This window comes from Nycticebus coucang, chromosome 20 (assembly GCF_027406575.1).
Source record: "Nycticebus coucang isolate mNycCou1 chromosome 20, mNycCou1.pri, whole genome shotgun sequence".
In the NCBI taxonomy this organism is placed as follows: Eukaryota; Metazoa; Chordata; class Mammalia; order Primates; family Lorisidae; genus Nycticebus; species Nycticebus coucang.
This window is the reverse complement of record NC_069799.1, coordinates 37,248,804-37,255,309: the sequence shown is the minus strand read 5'-3', so window position 1 is coordinate 37,255,309 and position 6,506 is coordinate 37,248,804. Positions and strand designations below refer to the sequence as shown.

General features: G+C 39.3%; 1 pseudogene; it reads left to right on the top strand.

Moving 5' to 3' along the window:
* The first annotated feature begins 6,411 nt into the window (after positions 1 to 6,411).
* On the top strand, positions 6,412 to 6,506 carry LOC128573211 (uncharacterized; annotated as a pseudogene).

The following is a 6,506-nucleotide window of genomic DNA, read 5'->3' as shown; positions in this document are numbered from 1 at the left end:
AAAGATCTTAAAAAAAAATAACACTTCATTTTATATGGAATCAGAAAAAACTCAAATAGCCAAGACATTACTCAGAAATAAAAACAAAGCAGGAGGAATCACGCTGCTGGACCTCAGACTATACTGTAAATCAATAGTGATCGAAACAGCATGGTACTGGCACAAAAACAGAAAGGTAGATGTCTGGAACAGAACAGAGAACCAAGAGATGAACCCAGCTACTTACCGTTATTTAATCTTTGACAAGCCAATAAAAACTTTCAGTGGGAAAAAGATTCCCTATTTAACAAACAGTGCTGGGTGAACTGGCTGGCAACCTGTAGAAGACTGAAACTGGACCCACACCTCTCACCGTTAACTAAGATAGACTCTCATGGATTAAAGATTTAAACTGAAGACATGAAACTATAAAAATACTAGAAGAAAGTGCAGGGAAAACTCTTGAAGAAATCAGTCTGGGCGAGTATTTTATGAGGAGAAGCCCTGGGGCAATTGACGCAGCTTCCAAAATACACTACTGGGACCTGATCAAACTAAAAAGCTTCTGCACAGCCAAGAACACAGTAAGTAAAGCAAGCAAACAGCCCTCAGAATTGGAGAAGATATTTGCAGGTTATATCTCTGACAAAGGTTTAATGACCAGAATTCACAGAGAACTCAAACGTATAAGCAAGAAAAGAACAAGTGATCCCATCGCAGGCTGGGCAAGGGACTTGAAGAGAATCTTCTCTGAAGAAGACAGGCGTGTGGCCTATAGACACATGAAAAAAAGCTCATCATCCTTAATCATCAGAGAAATGCAAATCAAAACTACTTTGAGATATCATCTAACCCCAGTAAGATTAGCCCACATCACAAAATCCCAAAACCAGCGATGTTGGCGTGGATATGGAGAAAAGGGAACACTTCTACACTGCTGGTGGGAATGCAAACTAATACATTCCTTTTGGAAAGATGTTTGGAGAACACTTAGAGATCTAATAATAGACCTTCCATTTGATCCTATAATTCCTCTACTAGGTATATACCCAGAAGATCAAAAATCACATTATAACAAAGATATATGTACCAGAATGTTTATTGCAGCCAAATTCATAATTGCTAAGTCATGGAAAAAGCCCAAGTGCCCATCGATCCATAAATGTATTAATAAATTGTGTTATATGTACACCATGGAATGTTATGCAGCCTTAAAGAAAGATGAAGACTTTACCTCTATCATGTTTACATGGATTGAGCTGGAACATATTCTTCTTAGTAAAGTATCTCAAGAATGGAAGAAAAGGTATTCAATGTACTCAGCCCTACTAGAAACTAATTTATGGCTTTCATATGAAAGCTATAACCCAGTTATAACGTAAGAATATGGGAAGGGGGAGAGGGAGGGGAATGAGGGGGGAGGGTGGGTGGAAGGAGGGTGATTGGTGGGATTACACCTATGGTGCATCTTACAAGGGTACATGTGAAACTTAGTAAATGTAGGATATAAATGTCTTAACATAATAACTAAGAAAATGCCAGGAAGGCTATGTTAAAAAAAAAAAAAAAAAGTCTCATTATGTCACTCGGTAGAGTGCTATGGCATCACAGGTCACAGCAACCTCAAACTCTTGGGCTTAAGCAATTCTCTTGCCTCAGCCTCCCAAGTACTGACTACAGGCACCTGTCACAACACCTGGCTATTTATTTATTTATTGGTTGTAGTTGTCATTTTTGTTTGGCGGGCCCAGGCTGAATTTGAACCCACCAGGTCTGGTGTGTGTGGCTGACGCCCTAGCCACTGAGCTATAGGCACCAAGCCAAGAAAAGTATCATCTTTAATTTCTACATTACTGGTGTCCTTTGAAGAGTCACTTTCTTCATCCAAGTAAATTTCATCATCCTCAGTTTTATCCATAGTAGCTGATGCCACTTTTTTTTTTTTTTTTTTTTTTGACAGAGTCTCACTTTGTCACCCTTGGTAGAGTGCTATGGCATCATGGCTCACAGCAACCTCAAACTCTTGGGTTCAAGTGATTCTCTTGCCTCAGCCTCCCGAGTAGCTGGGACTACAAGCATCCAGCACATCACCCACCACCCACCTATTTTTAGAGATGGGATCTCGCTCTGGCTCACATTGGTCTCAAACTCCTGAGCTCAGGCAATCCACCCACCTTGGCCTTCCAGAGTTCTAGGATTATAGGTATGCACCTCTGTGCCCAGCCAGATGCCACATTTTAAAAATGATTTCATAACCATTTTCTTCCTGACACCCTCTTCATACCACTCCACAATCTTAGGATCCAAGAACAGACATAGATAATGAATGCTTTCTTGATCATGACTGTGGGTGTTAAATCATTACCAGCTGACTACATTCATGAAGTACACTCTTCATTAAGGCCTTAAATGGGCTTGTTTACTGATATATCAGTAAAAAGTCCATTTGAAGGTTGCAGCCAACCAGGTATCACACAGCACGTTGGGTTTTCAAGCCCACTGTGATTGCTTTTGTACTTTGTGTGACATGAGCTTTCATTGCAAGTTCATCATTAGTGTAACAAAACTGATTACCATATTCCAGGGTATTATGTTGCATATGGCTATTGTTATTACTTTATGGAATTACACTTTTAATGCATAAGCATAAGTAAAAGAATTTAAAACATTCATATAGACACAGAATCAGTAATGCCATATAAACATAATGTGCATCCTTATTTTTTCCTCAAAAATCTGGGCAAAAGAGTGCACATTATACGAGTGCACATTATACATGGCAAAATATGATCTCTAGGCACATAATAGTCAAACTGCTAAAATCTGATGATAAGAAGCAGATAATCTTGGAAGCAGCCAGAATGGGAAAATATACATCACATCCAGGGGGAAATTTTATGAATGAGGGATATATCATTCACCATAGAGGTGAATCAGCAATAAAATTGCAGGCTCAGCGCCTTTGGCTCAAGCGGCTAAGGCGCCAGCCACATACACCTGAGCTGGCGGGTTTGAATCCAGCCAGGGCCTGCCAAACAACAATGATGGCTACAACAACAACAACAACAAAATAGCCAGGCATTGTTGGCAGGCGCCTATAGTCCCAGCTACTTGGGAGGCGGAGGCAGGAGAATCGCTTGAGCTCAGGAGTTGGAGGTTGCTGTAAGCTGTAATGCCACAGCACTCTAGCCAGGGGGACAGCTTGAGGCTCTGTCTCATAAAAGAAAAATAAATAAATAAAATTGCATGTTTCAAGTGCAGAGAGGAAAATCTAATGTCAACACAGAATTCTATATGCAGAAGCACTCTTTTTTAAAAATGTGGCAAAACCCACAATAAGATATTACACACATGTAGGAATGGCAATAGTGCAAAATAAAATTGCAAATACCAAGTACTACTGAGGATTTTGAGGAAGGAGAACTAGGAACACAATGTTATACTAATTTGGGAAAACAGTTATGAACACATGCTTATTATATTGATTTGTATATCCCAGTCTTGAGTTTCTGCCCAAGCAAATTAAAAGCGTTTTTTTTAATAATCCTGTTTGTGAATGATTATAGTCACTGTATTTATACACACATTTTCTTTTCTTCTTCTTCTTTTTTTTTTTTTTTTGAGACAGGGTCTCAAGCTGTTGCCTTGGGTAGAGTGCTGTGGTGTTACAGCTCACAGCGACCTCAAATTTTTGGGCTCAAGTGATTCTCTTGCCTCAGCCTCCCAGGTAGCTGGGAGTACAGGTGCCTACCACAGTGGCTGGCTATTTTTAGAGATGCGGTTCTCACTCTGGCTCAGGCTGGTCTCGAACTCTTGTTCTCAGGCAATCCACCTGCCTGGGCCTTCCAGAGTGCTAGGATTACTTATGTCAGCCCCCATGCCCAGATATACATACTTTTTTTTTTTTTTTTTTTGAGACAGAGCCTCAGGCTGTCACCCTGGGTAGACTGCCATGGCATCACAGCTCACAGCAACCTCCAACTCCTGGGCTCAAGAGATTCTCTTGCCTCAGCCTCCCAAGTAGCTGGGACTACAGGCACCCACCACAACGCCCAGCTAATTTTTCTATTTTGGGGGGTAAAGATAGGGTCTTGCTATTGCTCTGGCTGGTCGTGAACACCTAAGGTCAGGCAATCCTCCTGCCTCCACCTTCTAGAGTGTTACCTTATTCTCTTAATTTCTTTCTTTTTTCTTTTTTTTTTTTTCAGACAGAGTCTCAGTCACCCTGGGGTTGAGTGCTGTGGCATCATAGCTCACAGCTACTTCAAACTCTTGAGTTCAAATGATTCTCTTGCCTCAGCCTCCCCAGTAGCTGGGACTACAGGCGCCTGCCACTAATCCTGGCTGATTTTTTTTTTCTTTTAGAGACCAGGTCTCATACTTGCTCAGGCTGGTCTTGAACCTGTGAGCTCAGGCACTCGGCACACCTCAGCGTCCCAGAGAGCTAGGATTATAGGCCACTGTGCCTGGTCTTTTTTTTTTTTTTTTTTTTTTTTTTGAGACACAGTCTCATTCTGTTAGCCTGGGTAGAGTGCTGTGGTGTCATCATAGCTCACAGAAACTCAAATTCTTGGGCTCAAGCAATCCCCTTGCTTCAGTTTGTCTATTTTTAGTAGAGTCGGGGATCTTGCTCTTGCTCAGGCTGATCTCACTGGTCTCCTGAGCTCAGGTGATCCACCCCCTTGGCCTCCCAGTGTGTTAGGACTATAGTGTGACCCACCACACCCATCCTCTCTTAATTTCTTAAATAGACCTGTATCTATGTAAAGAAAAAAAATTAGATTGGGGATCATGGGACTTATACCATGCAGTTGTAAAATTTATAATAGCACAAAAAATAGAAGGATATAGTTAAAACTGTTCTGTAGCAAAAAAACTCAACTGTATTTTTCATTTATTAAAATAACATTAAGTCAATATGGGTTATGTTAAAGATTCCCATTTTAATTCCCCACAACCAGTAAACAATGTGAAGTGCAAAAAAGTAACTTATATGCTAATAATAGAATTGAATCAAATATAAAAGTGCATTTGTATAAGAATGTCCATAAATCTTTCAGTAAAAATAGCACAAAGCATTACATTAAAAAGTTTTTTTTTTTTTTATTAAATCATAGCTGTGTACATTAGTGCAATCAAGGGGTACAATGTGCTGGTTTCATATACAATCTGAAATATTCTCATCAAACTGTTCAACGTAGCCTTCATGGCATTAAAGAGTTTTTGAGACAGAGTTAAAAGAGAGAATGGCTTAAAGTTCTCACTGCTTCTTTTAAAAGTAAGCTCACAGTTCTTTATTTTTTTATTTTTATTTTTTAGAGATGGAGTTCACTTTGTCACCCTCGGTAGAGTGCCCTGGCGTCACAGCTCACAGCAACCTCCAGCTCTTGGGCTTAGGTGATTCTCTTGCCTCAGCTCCCGAGTAGCTGGAACTACAGGCACCTCCACAAGGCCCGGCTATTTTTGTTGTTGTTGCAGTTTGGTCAGGGCTGGGTTTGAACCCACCACCCTCGATATATGAGGCCACCACCCTACTCACTGAGCCACAGGCACCGCCCAAGGCTTACAGTTCTTAACCTAGAACAGGGGTTTTAAAATTCATATAGGCTAGTATTGATTGAATTTAAATTCACCCAGCACATTCAGGGTACAGTTTCCCAGATGATGTATTGGTGTGCCATTTTGCAATGTATTTTTGAGATGTTTCTATGTTTACATTGTCTTGAAAGCATACTAAACATAGTATTTAAACATATCAGACAGGAGGAGAATGTTGTCTTTGGTGAACACTAAAGAATATAATGTATGCTGTTAAATTTATCATTTCATGAGTTAGTGATTAGCAAATGGTGTACTATCAGGAAGTCTAACAACTATAAAAAACATATATATTGTTCAATTGTCAGTTCTTTATCAGTAATATAATACTAACAATAATTACTCACTAAAAGGAACACGGCTTGAAAGAGCTCTTATAACTTCCCAAAGTACATTAACTCTGTGTATTCATAAATACATAGATTGTGATATTTTTCAATAAAAATTTTTCTTGATTCTTTTCTACTGAGAAAAAAAATAGCTCAAAGTAGAAAACAACCCATACATCCATCATCAGGAACATGAATTATTAATAGGAAATTGTATGGCATTCATACAACAGAATGCCACTCTGCAAAACAAAGAAACAAACTATTCAATCCCACAATTTGGATGAATCTCATAAACCTAGTAAATAAGAATAACTTGGGCATAAAATTATATGTATTGTTATTATTTCATTCAAAATAAATATTTGGTGGGAAAAATCAGCACAGAGATGGCCTCTGGTTGAGAAAAAAAATGCCTGAAAAAAAACAACGCAAGAAAATTTTTTGAGAATGATAAAAACATATTTTTCTTGAAGGGGGTGAAGGTTATAAGGGTTTATTTATTCATCAGCAATGTGGAATCTGCAAACAGCAGCCTCATGGGTAGTGTATGCAGCCTGTTGCTTGTATAGCTTGTTCTAAGGGACCTTGGAGACATTC